Raw genomic sequence first — 14,345 nt, 5'->3', positions numbered from 1 at the left:
AGATGTTAGGAATAGGGGGTAATTTCTAAAATTTTTCCAACTTTGCTCTATGCTCGAAGACTTTTATAATGAAATATGGGGGAGGGGAGAATCTTTTGGATGAATTAAAAATGTAGGTGATTTTAAAAAAAATTCCATACCTGTGAAGAGTATTGTTGAGTGAAAGAGAGGGATTGGATCTTGCTCTGATAAATAAATTCCCAGGTTAACTGGAACAAGAGGCTACTGGATGCCAACAGCTCTTTGTAAACACTCTGGCCAGCTGAATGCCACTTCTTGATTTTAATAGATTATGTTGTCCATGGCCTGGTCCTAAGGGCTTATCAGCTCCTGCACTCTCCTAAGAGTAATTCCATTATAGCTAACAAGCCCTGTGCTGTTGAGGTGCTTAGAGGACTGTTAATGTTGGGGAAGGACTAAATTCATTATTTGAAAGGAAAACAAAAAAAAGGGGGAAAGTCTCAAAACTGAGCCTGTATTTTTAAAGAATGACCTAGTCAACACATGGAACAAACACAAGGGTCCAACTAGAGAGGAATTTTGAACAGAGTTATGCTGTTGATCTCTTGCACTAAATCTGGGAAAACTTTTTTTTACTAAGACACAGTGAACCACCCTGACTTTGTGAAAGGTCTAGATAGCAAAACTGTCCAGAACACTGATTCTTCCAATGTTCCCCACAGATGGGACACTTGGAGTCCATCATGTAGTAGGGTAAAAGCACAGACACTGGCACAGGATGGACTTGGATCTACATCCCAGCTTTTTTTTTTTGTTTTCTCCTAACTAAATGTCACTGGGTCAGTGTCTCTGGTTTTCTTGGTCTCAGTATCCCACCTGCAAAATGGAGCTAATGAGTGCTGGCATAGGGATCAAACGGCATGTGAATATAAGGTGCTGTCTTGCCTATCTAGAAATGTATTTAGGAACACAATTTCTCAATGGTGGGAGGATAGAGTGGAACAAGAGTCATTCTTTCTCACACAGATGAAAATGGATCAAAAGCTTGGACTGGTGTCACAGGTAACATGTCCCATCAGGATGGCCTGCACAGCACCTGTCCTCAGATGATCGTGGCTCTTCTCTCAGCCAGACAAGATACCAGTCAAAACAGAGCTCCTAAGCCAGCAGCAGTCCTGACAGGTCCACAGGACTCTTCCAGGTTTTCATCCAGAAGGACCTATCCTAAACCCATTGGCAATATAGTACGATGAAATCTGACAAACAGTAGCCTTTCTCTAGTGGTTGAAATGTAAATTTTGTATTTTTTTAAAAAGCCACCTTAAATTATTTTTTAGAAGTAGATTTTAAAAGTCTGCAAATATTGTTCAATAAACACATCAGAATTGCCCTGGTTTTACTAAGTAACAATGAATACAGTCACTAACATCTGTGCACTGATTGACCACTGACCTTGTGGCTTTGGTTCACAGAGTTTGATCCTCACAATGCCCCAGCCCACATGCCACTCAATCTATACAGCAGGATTCATATACCCAGTAGCCCAAGGCACCCTCTTGCTACTCACAGAGTAATCCCACCTTGTTCCCTTCAGCCTGCCTCATGCTTGCTCCACTCCTGACCGAACCTCACTCAGCCCAGCTCTCTGATGATTTCACTTACAGCCTCAGTTCACAGTGTGGGGTCTATTACTTGCCCCCTTCCCTGGCTGTGATTTCTGGTTTCCCACTTTTTACTGTGATTAGTATACACCTCACGGACTATATTCCCTTAAGTCGTGGTGGATAAATACTTTGCCAGGTCCAGCCACAGGGTGCCCTCCTGGACAGTATTTCCACACTGTTCACAACCAGTCGAAACACAGCCCATCTAAGTATTCAATTCATTCACATTCAGAGCTAACAAATATGACACCAGTCTCCTCCTACTTCTCTTGCTGATCACTATTGGCCTTTGCTTTACCCCTGCCTTTGGCTCTGCTGACTTGTTAGAGGTATCACGTTGCTCCTGGGCTTGGGCCATCTGAGTCATCAGCCTATCCATGTGGGACTGGATGTCTGCCAAGATCTCCATCACTTGAGCCATGGCCATTGCTTCTTGGACATCCATGAGATGGAGGGCCTTCTGCTCTTCATTGGCAATCATCTTCTGAACCTTTTTAAACTCCTGCTGGATAAGCACCTTTATCTGGTCCTGAGTTACCTGTAGAACAGAGACATGTCAGAAGGACATGTTGGACATACAAAAAAATGGAAGGGTGGAGTTACTTCTATGCAGCCCTGGCCAAGATACAAACTATGCTTATTATCTGATCCTTAAGTTTTGGAAATACCCTCTAAACAACATTCCCCTGATACCTTTGATGAATTTTCTGGTAATCTGTTTGCCTTTTTTAATCTTCAGGAAGTAATTTCTTACCTTTTTTTTTCCTTTGGTTGTGTTCACTTTTATACCAGTAACATATGAGTGTATATAGTAAAAATACATGTTATATCAGTATACATAGTAAAAAGTGAAATTCCTATTCTCTTCCCAGTGATGGTTAACAGTTTGGTACGTATCCTCCCAGTCATCTTCCCAGATAGTTCTATATACATATGTATATAGGTGATTGTGTGGTTTTTATATAAATGAATAATAGTGAACATATGGTTCTGTCTTGCTTTTCTACTTAAAGTATATTGGTGCATACAGATAACCTCATCCGTTGTATTATTTTTACTATCTGCATGATATGAAGGGTGTGTGTGTGTGTGTGTGTGTGTGTGTGTGTGTGTGTCTTATTATACCACCTCTCTTCATGGAAATACTGAATCATTCCAAAATGTTGCTAATATAAACAACACATGAAGAAGTACCCTTGGTGACTCTCTTAATATCTGCCTATGAGTTTTTTCAGAGACCACTGGAGCCACTCAGTCAATCTACACATGCTCTAAAAAGACTGACTGATGCTGCTAAGCCACCCTCTGAAAAAGATGTTTAACCACATTCCTCCAGATGAATGTGAAAGTGAGCACGTCACCAAACTCTCACTAACACTGGGTAGCATCAAGCTTTTAAACTTTTACTATCTGATAGGTGAAAATATGCTATTGTTTTACTTTACAATGACTGCAAACCAAATATAATACAACTGTTAGCTGTTTGTGGTTACTGCATAAGAAAGGCAAACAAAAAAGTGAGACACTGTCAAAATAAGAACCTCAGAACTCCGAATCTTGCCCACACCTGGCTTATTGATGCTTCCTCACAAACATGTTTACTTGTGAGTATTTTCAAACAGGAGTGCATATTCTGAGTAGCTGAAGCAGGGAGCAGGGAAGAGGCAGAACAGTGAGCAAAAGGAGAAAGGCAGGAGAAAGACCCATCGGTATCTTAGGCCTGGAAGAGAAAGCAGTTGCTGTCTTCCAGATGAGGAAACAGATACAGCTGCAGACTTGTTGGAGAGGCAAGGACTTCAAATGTCCTGTTCTCCATATGGGCTCTGCTCACTGTAACAGTCCGTCAGAAGGGAAGTCAAACTGGAACAGCAGGCCTAAAGGCAGAAGGAAGAGGATGAGATCATTTTTAATTAGCTTCTTAAAGATGGAAAGAGACATGGCACCTTAAGCAACTCTTGGAACATGCCATAAGGACATCCATGCGAAATAAGGCCTGCATGACACAATCCACTATAGATCAAGTGACTAAGTGACAGAAATCCTCAGGAAGCTACTCATTCCCTGTGGGTACTCTTCCTGGTACTGAAGAAAAGGGAGAGTACTAAGCGACATGGGCATCTCGGCAAATTCAGGATCAGACTGAGAATCATGACATTTATCTATCTATCTATCTATCTATCTATCTATCTATCTATCTATCTATCTATCTATCTATCTATCGAGTTGGAGTCTCATTCTGTCGTCCAGACTGGAGTGCAGTAGCTGCTTCTGGCCACCATAGCCTCGACCTGCTGGGCTCCGGCAATCCTTCCGCCTCAGCCTTCCAAGTAGCTGGAACTACAGGCGTGTGCTACCACGCCCGGCTAATTTTTTTATTTATTGTAGAGATGAGGTCTCGCCAAGTTGCCAGGCGGGTCTCCAACCTGTGGACCCAGGCAATCCACTCACCTCGGCCTCCCAACGTGCTGGGATTACAGGCTGAGGCACCGAGTCCGGCCCCGACTTGTGTTTATTTATGTACTTCCTCTTATTTTTAGTCTGTATGTTTCAGGGCTATTATGCTTTATGGTGATCATTTATCAATGGATCTCTACTGTTTAAATAAATTAGGTCTTCATAAATTAGGTCTTAAATGACTAGGACCTTCTCTCAGAGACCAAACCTGCAGAGTTTTCTCCAATGTATGCCCCTGTCTGAGTGCCTGAGAAACTCTTCAAGGTGACAAGTAACTAAAAATGGAGGTCATAATAAAAATGGACTCACAATCTATTTCACTAGACTTTACATACATACAATTCATGCACCGAACAGCAGCAGGTGAGGAAGACACAGATTCTGAAATCCTCTATTTCCCGTTCCTTTGCGTAGGTTTTTTAGCAAGCCACTGTTTTATTCCATCAGGCCACAAATGAAAACTGAAGGCAAAATAATCTACTCTATGAAGCTATGCTGCCTTTTCCCCCTCCTACTCTCTACTAAGTAACAAACAGGCATTCTCCAACCTAGTTCAGTATGGGAGGAACAGACTTCAGGGTCACAGCATCTATTCACATTCAGAGCTCCCAGGAGGGCTGGAGCCTGGGCATGTAGCAGATGGGGTGCTCTGGAAAAGGACTCCTGCAGCTGGGTAAAGCGGCTCCCAGAACTCCCTCTCAGGTTCCTCTGAATCTCCACCTGTCTCCTAGAGGCCAACCCTCCATGTCGGAGCTGCCAACATTATGGCCAAACACACTTCTTGGGACTTATTCAGCCTCTGCCCTACAGTTCCCCAAAAGAGAGAGTGACAGTCTTACACTCTTGACTATAACAACATGTGACATTACATAAAGAGAAAATGCTACATACGCAGAGAAAACAAAGCTGGATGTGCTGCAGTAATGGAAATGGTGATGCAAAAAGTTCCTCTGATAGAGCATCTACTAGTAACTGTCAAGCTTTCTCCAAGTCACAGAATGTCTCTTACCCCAAACAAATCTCAGTGTGGAGCCCCAACTTGCACTACAGCCCTAAGCTGATAGAGGACATGTTTCCCCTGTGAAGTTCCTCCTGTGGCCCTGTGTAGCTCCAGGAAAATACCGTCTGAAGAACAGGCCCTTGGAACAAATGAATCCCTAGAAGGAGCTTCTCCCTCCAGCCAGTTGGCTGCCTAACACTGTCAAACCATGGGCACCCGAGCCATGCAAGCATGGGATCTGTCTTTGCTAGAGCTGCATCAGGGTAAAGTGTGATGTTATTATTTAACATGGCATTGTAATCTGAAAATGTTCACCATTTTCAGCAGGGTCAGAACTAACTAGTGAACATCTGAGTTCAACCTCCTTGTTTCACAGGTGAAGAAAAACCAAGCCCCAGAGAAGCACAGTAATAGCATCAGGTGAAGAAACTCACAGACTCCTATGGCCCAGTGCGGGACAATTTCTGCCCCAGTGCTCTGCCTCCAGTGACCTTCAGGTTCTTCAAATGTATTTCTTCTTGACAGATACTTCCAGCTAGCAGGCTGATTCTGCTGTTACCCTGCTGGGATGCTATTTCTCCTCATGAATCTGGGATGAGGAATTCACACCTGAAGAGCTAAGTCTCCCCCCAAAGTGCTTTCCATGCATTCTTGCAGGTAGTACAGGATTTCCAAGCCAAGTCACACCCAAGAGACACACAGATTGGCACTTTACACATACATAATTAAACACACAAAACCTCAAATTAAGAAGCTAGCCCTAGCCGGGCTCAGTGTCTCAGCCTGTAATCCCATGCCTTTGGGAGGCTGAGGTAAGTGGATTGCCTGAGCCTGCGGGTTCGAGACCCGCCTGGGCAGCGAGACCTCATCTCTACAATAAATCAAAAAATCAGCTGGGCGTGGTAGTGCATGCCTGTAATTCCAGCTACTTGGAAGGCTAAGGCAGAAGGATCGCCAGAGCCCAGCAAGTTGAGGCTGCGGTGACCGGAAGCGGCCACTGCACTCCAGTCTGGGCGACAGAGTGAGACTCCAACTCAAAAAAAAAAAAAAAAAGAAGAAGCTAGCCCTTAAAAACAACACCACTCATTGTACTTGATATGGGCTAGAAGCCATTTACTCCAAGCTAGCTAGACTGTAGAAAACCCAGGTTTAATTTACTTTTTGATCACAGGTAGATTATAAAAACAACACACATATCAACTAGAAAGTGCCATGGCTTAAGAAAAATGTGTTCCAGAAAAGTACTGCTGGGATGAACTGAGAAAAATGGATCAGGGTCAGGAGCAGGAAGCTACTCAAAAGAAGCAACCAAGACCACCTGTTCTATTAGTCAAATGTCCTGCAAGGCTTAAAGAGTCTGCTCCAAAGATAACGTAAAGCACTGTGCTGCACAGAACAGTGTGAAGACTGCAAAGGCTGCCCCCTAAGAGGCCAAAAGTCCACTCTTACTTCCTCTTTCTCATCTTAATGACCACTATTCTAAAAGAGGAAAACAAAAAGGTAGGAAATAGAACATTTTCAGTTGCTGCAAGCTGTCCTCTCCCACAGCACAGGGCCCTCCCAGTTTGCCAGGATGGTGGAAACCTTTGAGTCAAGAGGCTCAAGGTCAAGGTTTGTTTGGCCTCCAGCACCTACTCAGGCCCTGTCCTCCAAGCAAGAGCTTCCCACGCCCCTGCCGGGATCCAGTGCGGCCAGCAAAGGGGCTTTTCAAGAGATTGGACAGGCTTCCATTTCCTGTGTCTTTTGTGTAGGGGTGGAACAGCCACAATCTGTGAACACAACAATGACCCACAGGCTTGGAAAATCGCCTGTAGCCTAGAAACAGAGCTGACACAGCTCTGAGCTGCCTCCATTACCAACACTCCCCTGACCCAGTTAGGCCGATAAGCCTGATGTGCTCAGGTTTTACAACAGGGTGTTGACTGAAGGAAACAGTTGCACTCCTCCCTAAGCATCTTGTGGGTTGCACCCACCCTGCCTTCTTCCCCTGTCCCATTCTAACAGAGTGCCACAGGATTCAACCTCTATTATCTGGAGTGACATAAGCACCCACTCTATGAAGCATCACAAGGGTACTTACTATTGCTGCTGTCACTGCTATTATTTCTATTACAAAAGACTATAATAAATACCAGAACTGGAGAGCAGTTACTTGTGAGGTTGATATTAGAAGTATTTTTCTTTTTATATTTTCTGCCCAAATTTCCTGTAATAATGTACAACACTTTAAAAAGAAAAAACAATAACATTTAAGAAAAAATGTGGCTTAGAGAACAAGTTAGGCCATGTGTGGTGGTTCACATCTGTAATCCCAGCACTTTGGGATGCCAATGTAGGAAAACTGCTTGTGCCCAGGAGTTTGAGACCAGCCTAGACAACACAGTGAGACCTCATCTCTAAAACAAAAACAAAAACAAAACAAAAATCAGCCAGGCATAGTGGGAGGCTAAGGCGGGAGGATTGCTTGAGCCCAAGAGGTCAAGACCGCAGTGAACTGGGATTATGTCACTGCACTCCAGTTTGGACAACAGAGTGGACCATATTTAAAATAAAAAAAAAGGAAAGAAAAGAAAAAGTTAAACACTCAACAAAGTATTAGCAGATCAAGCTTACCAGTATATAAAAAGCCAGATGCCAAGACGAAAGTGTGGACATATGCCAGGTGTGCAAGGCTGGCTCGACATCTCAAATCAGCCTACAATCCATCTGCATCAACAGGCAAAAGGAGAAAAATCCCCCGTCAGTCAAGAGACAGGAAGGGCCTTTGACATACCCACCCCCGCCCGCCATTCATGACACGAATTCTCAGCACACAAGGAAAGGAGAACTTCCTCAATTTGGTCAAGAACACCTATAAAATCCTACACCAACATGGCAACCATGGGTCAAACCCAAAGCATGCCTGGCCTTGCTGCACAGATGGCAGGAGTACCAACCTCCGGCCCAACTGGGATGTGGTCCTCTGGGGCAATGAGAAATGTGACTATACACCCTCTTCCTGAGATGCTTTGCCCATCTTTGAAATCCAACCACGCCCTCCAAGGAGGCGGTGCTTCAGTCTGGATTTTCTCTCCAGGAAGCCCATCCTGCCATACTCTTGGCAGGTGCACACCTCCACCTGGATACTTTCTATCATCCAAGCATCTAGCCTCAATCTGAGCCTATCTTCTCCTCACCGTCACCGCTACCTTTCTCAGGCACTTTTTACTGAAAGCACTAGATGCGTATTCTTCAGTCCATCACTATGAGGATACCATGAAGTGGTGATATTATTAGACTCAACTCACAGGTGAATAAACAAAAGTAGGGAGTAAGATGTCTGCCTGAATTCACACACAGTCAGTAGTGGATTCTGAACCCAAATAGCTCAAGTGCACAGTCTGCCTTCTGACCACAATGTCGTTTCCCACATCTTCCCTTCAAAAATCACCTTCCTCCCCTTCCCCTAGTGATGCCAGGATCTAGGCGGTCACCAGGCTTGAAACTCTGGGGTCAAGTGTTCTTTTCTCCACCAGATGACAAGTTTCTTGACTTCCTACCTGAAAGAGACATCATGACGCCTCAACTCAGGGCCTCGCACAAAGTGGTGGGTCATACATGATGGAAAGTCAGAAGCCACCACACCTGCCCCTCCACCGGAGTCTGGCTGCAGGGCTCTTCTCCCACATCCACAAAAATACCTTCTTTTCCTTGCACCCTCTGTCACTATCTCCACTTAACACCCAGAGTCGTTCTTTCCTGCTCCATGTTAGCCCACCCAGGCCCTTGTTGGGCAAATACTGGTCACATGCCCCACTCCCCTCCCCTGCTGATAGGAGGAGAGCTCCAGGCCAAGATGCTCTTGGAGTCATGCCCACTGCAAACTCAAGGTGGTTACCAAAAGTAAATAAACATCCTTGGTCCTGCTTCTTTGCATATAATGCAGTTGCTGTGTCTTGTTCCCTTTCCCAAGCTGGGAGTTCAGAATCTCTCTCCACGTCTATTGGGGTGTGGGGAGCTTTGTACCAACTGGTCACCATCAGTCCCTCCTGTAAGTGGTAATGAAGCCATATCTTTACTGACTTCTGCTCAGAGTGATTCCTTCAGAACAGGTAGACACTACACCAGCGCCCTGCCTGTGGCAGCCCTTTAACCCAGTCCCACTCCTCCCTGCACCAAAAATCTGCTGAAACAAAACTGGAAGTCTCAAGGAGCCTCTGTGTGACTTAAGGAAACAGGCAGGGATCCTGCTCCTGCCTCCAACCTGGCTAGCACTCTCTCTTCTTATTCCCACCTGGCCCCAAATCCCGGGCTTTCTAATTCTGATCTCAATGCCCTCTGGCCCCTTCATACTTCATGGCTAGATGTGCCGCTTGCTCCTTCTGCCTTGGTGTTTAGACTTAAGCTTCTCTCATGTCGCCTGTGGCTAGGCTTGTGTCTTTAACTCCTAGAACCAGTCTCTCAAACAGAAACCTCATGCCTCAGTCCAATCACTCCATTCTTTTTCTACCTATGCCCAGAATACTTCATATGAGATTCAATATATGGGTACTTGAGCCTGAGTACTGTGCTATTCTCTAACAGTGTCATAAATATGACCATCTACTTCTTCTGAACTCCTTCTCTTCCCTTCCATTCAAGAATGGTGGTTACTTGAGCCTGAGTACTGTGCTGTTCTCTAACAGGATCATGAGTAGGACCCTCTGCTTCTTCTGAACCCTTTCTCTTCTCTTCCACTCAAGAACAGTGAGTACTGAGCCTGAGTACCATGCTGTTCTAACAGTATTGTAAATATGACTCTCTGCTTCTGAACCCCTTGTCTTCATGGTTCTCACCTCTTGACAGCATCTTTCTCTCTCTCTCTCTCTCTCTCTCTCTCTCTCTCTCTCACACACACACACACACACACACACACACACACACACACACACACACAGAGTTAGAGACTCCAGACCCTGCTTCCTAGAGGTTCTGTACTCAAAAAAGCCTGATAAACAAGGGCACTGAATCTGTCCATCAGCTGTGGGGTGGACATCAGCTGTATGCCCAATTACTTGAGAGACATGGTCACAGCCACAGACAAGCAGCCTTGGAGCATGGATAGAGGTCTAACTTCCATGGCATGGCATGGCTGCCATCATCCTCTCCACGAGGGCTGCCTGTTTCAACCACGTGGCAAGTGACCCAGAGACAAGGCTGGACCAGTGCGTGAGAACACAGCTCCCTGGGCATGCTGGGCTCACTGTGACATGACATTCAACACTTCTGCTTCCCTGCACCTAACCCCAGGGTGGCCATAAAGACAGCAATCACTAAATCAAGCACTACTTCCCGAGCAAACAGAAAAAAATCCCAGTGGTTCCACTGCTGGAAGGTAAAGCAGGAGGAGCCCCAGAGACACCCAGGATGCATCACCCCCAGTGACCAGTGAGGCTTTTCTTTTGCCTGCTCCTGTCTCCCGACACCCTGACCCATACACACACCAGAAAGCACTTCTACCTCAGGTGCTCCCTGCAGGAAGTGGCGGTGGAAGTGAGGCCCCAATGGGGCAGCCATACGGAAGTAATCCATGTTTAAGTCTGCTAGACTCAAACATACAAAGAAAGCCTATCTTGTCTGCTGAAGTTCAGAGCAACTTTAAAACAAGACTCATGCCTCATCTTCCCTTCCAGCTTCCTCTCAAGCCAGTGGCTGCACATGTACTGATAATGCCACACTACAACTGCACACCACCAGGAAAGCTGAGGAGATGGCACCAGATGTACCCTCATGTTGAATCCTCTTTGCCACAGAGGATGACAATGGTGATGACCAGCAGAGACAGGGTCTGCTGTTGGCACTGCTAACTCGGTGCTTCAGAAGCTCAGAAAGGTACCAGTTTCTCCATGCAAAGTTTCTTTGTAAAGTGGGGGTGATGATATTGGTCTCAGATATTTGTTTTAGCCTGACCCATAGAAAGAATCCAAGCAGGCACAAAGGACCATGGCAGAACTGCTCTGCTGACCAGAGAGTGGTCAAACTGGGAACTTCTGCTGTCGGCTTCCACATGGGGCCCATGGACATGCCCAGACAGAGCCTGGAGGAGCTTGCTTAGAGAAAAGAGGGAGGCAACCTGGGAGTTCAGATCCTAACTTTGCTGGGAGGTGTGGAAGGCCTCCTCACACAACTTGGCACTGATGCGCACTGAAGAGCAAGGGCTCCAACACAGGCTTCTGGTCCCTTGTCAGGAAACGCAGCATGCCTTTGGGGCAGTGGCTGCCTTTCTAGCTTGCTAAGAGCTGACTGGAAAGCCACTCACTGTCGACCTCCATGATGCAGCAGCCAATGGGGGACCGGAAGGATAGCTGCTTTCTCCTCACTCCTAGGGTCAGTCTGTGGGCACAGGGGGCTCCTCAGCCTCTCAACTTGCCTCTGATGGTGTTTTGTTCTCCTCTGCAGACTGAAACCCCACTCCACACCCATGAGGAGATAAAGACCTGCTTACCAGGAACTCCCACACTCATTAGCTCACTATGGGTCAACATACCCACCAAGTCCCCAAAGGCATCCTCCATTGCTTCTTCTCTCTCTCCAAAGGTTTCCATTTTCAGGCTACTCATTAATAAGAACATGATTATAGTCCTACATTACAGATGAGACTGAAGCATGTGGGCTCACGCCATCTGACGCCAGGGTCTGCCTTGCATGGCATACTCAATGTCAAACATTCCCCTGAAAGTCTGAACAAACTCTGCACTGGCATATTGCTCCCAATCCATCTCCTATAGGTAAGAAGTTAATAATGTCCTGCAACAATGAAAAATTCTATACAGAAATTGCAGAAAGGCAACCTACCAGCATCATTATTCCTGTGACCTTGGACAAGTCACTTAACCTCTCAAATCTTTGTTTCTTTTTCTGTAAAATGAGTATTACAATGTCTAAGTGAGTTGGATTATTGAGATGCAGTAGAATCTATTTCACCCTCCTGGAGGTAACCAAAAGTCATTCAACAAGGGTGGTCATCAGCTGATCACTGGGCTGAGTGGAGCTTCCCTTCATGGCTACAGAGACCTGGTGAATGCTGCCCTCTGGCTCACAGGGAGTTGCTCAGGGAGCGGTGCCATTATCAAATGTTGCATTGATATGAATGTACAAGCCACTCCATACTGCCTGAGGTAGACTGGGAATTGCATTTTGTAGGTTTAGCCTTCAGAGACCAGAGACACCTTTTTCCTTGAGCAAGCCTGATTCTACTTTCTTAACTGAACAACAGGGTAAACTGACAGGGAAAGAGGAGGAAGAGGACGGAGAGAAGTAGGTCCTCTAATAAAAGTCAGTGGCTTTATCACTATTATCATAGTAAAGTTTTATATGTGGGTGTCTAGGCTCCTAAACTAACTTCCAAGCACAGTCCTGTACTGGCAGCCTGAAGCGTAGTCACCCTGGGGAGTCCCAGCAACTCCACACCCCTGGCCATGCAGCCTTGAGCTTCCTGTGGAGAGTGTATGCCCTTGTCTCCTGTGGGCACAGACCAGAGCAGGGAGGGAGACATCACAATGCTAGCCTCATAAAACCATATGGTATCTGGCCCCTCTGCCTTCTAACATACTCTTACCCACCCGGCAAATCCTAACGCTCCCAGAGTCCATGTGTACAGTGGTTCCATCAGGAACTCAGGGCCCAACAGGAAAGGGAACAATCAAGGTTTAGATAAAGCTGCAGGGGATGAGGCAGGGAGGGAGGCAAAGAAGAATCCCCGTGGTGCTTCCTAAGGCGGTTCTGAAACACGACCTAACATCTTGATTTTTCCTATCATCTGGTACCAGGCAGTTCTGCTAACTAGAGTTTACTCCATGACAATGCACAAAACTGCTTCCACACATTGGAGTTTGGCTTCTGTAGGGAATACATGGACACACAGTAGCATACTCCCAAGGCAGGTCATCGGTCTCACCCTGAACAGGCAGCAGCCCATGTGGAACTATCCAGTTCCTATGCACCAGGCCAGGCCCCCAGAGCAGGCAAGCCACCTCAAGGGATCCCAAAAGTACAGATTTCACTCCATGTATTTGCAAGTCATTATCACCCCAAGCGGTACCAATGACCCTCTAAACCTGCAATCTGTAAGCATCACTCATCCTGGGAAGTGCTAATTGATGAAAGCATACAATCTAGCTATTCGTGAACAGGTGGCTCACTTTTCTGCAAGAAGTGGAAGCTTCCTGAACTGGCACTTAGCACTCAGGTAGACTCCCTCAGTTAGTCTTACCAAGACCAGTGAAATGTGTGCCAGTGCTCTCTATCTGGCAGCTGGAAAGACAAAAAACCTGAGAGATGGAGACACCAGACCCAGGATTCACCCAAGATCGCACAGCTGCACTGCTGGAGCTGAGGGCGGGGGCACTGACTCCGGAGCTGAGCTTTAGTGCCTGCAAACTTTAGTAATGGCCTCCTTCTCCAGAGACCAATGCCAGGCTTCTGACCCTCATTCCTATCTCAAGGAGGGAAAGAGAAAAAGATTCTTCACTGCTGACACTTCATGTGCAGGGCTAAAAAGGGATTCAGGCAGTAATCTCTTTCTCTCACAACAGCTTTCCTGAGATATAGTCCACATGTCTTACAATTCACCCACTTCAAGTGTACAATTAATTGGTTTTTAGTATATTCCAAGTTGTGCAACCATCACTGCAATCATTTTAGAACATTTTACCTTGAACAATTATCATAATACTTTAAGAAGGGGATTGGCAGTAGTGGGAAACTGTCAGGGGAGGAGGGACACACTTCATCAACAAGGGTACCTGCATAATGCACATTTGTGTACCTCACCCTGAACTGTACCCCACAAAGAAAAAAATGAGAAGAGAAAATACATTTTTTTAGAAAGAACATTTCATCACCCCCAAGGAAACTCTGCACCTACCAGCAGCCACTCCTATTCCTCCATCTCCGTCAGCCCTATACAATATTGACTCTACTTTCTAGCACTATAAATTTGCCTACCCTGAACATCTCATATAAATGAAATTATACAACGTTGGGCCTTTTGTGAAGAACTCTTTCACTTACCACTGATGGAGTTCAAGACATGCTACTCAAAATATGACTATAGAAGACCAGAAGATGCCACCCCAAAATATGCATCTTTGGCGGAAGAATTCTTTTGAGTTCAGTATTTTGAGAAACTGCAGCCACAGGAGGAGTGCTGAAAATAAGTGAAGTTACTCTTGAGTAAGAGAAACTGGCATCTCTGTAAAGGAAACTCCACTTACAAATCCTCTGGGGGGGGAGGGGGAGGAGGAGGA

General features: G+C 45.8%; 1 pseudogene; it reads right to left on the bottom strand.

The window, feature by feature from the left end:
- The window catches only part of LOC103254959, a 56,856-nt pseudogene that overhangs the window by 8,035 nt on the left and 34,476 nt on the right, over nucleotides 1–14,345 (bottom strand).

Source organism: Carlito syrichta, unplaced genomic scaffold (assembly GCF_000164805.1).
Source record: "Carlito syrichta isolate Samal-C Ts95f unplaced genomic scaffold, Tarsius_syrichta-2.0.1 Scaffold287692, whole genome shotgun sequence".
Lineage (NCBI taxonomy): Eukaryota > Metazoa > Chordata > Mammalia > Primates > Tarsiidae > Carlito > Carlito syrichta.
Note: the sequence above shows the minus strand (reverse complement) of the source record. Positions and strands in the feature narration are given on the sequence as shown.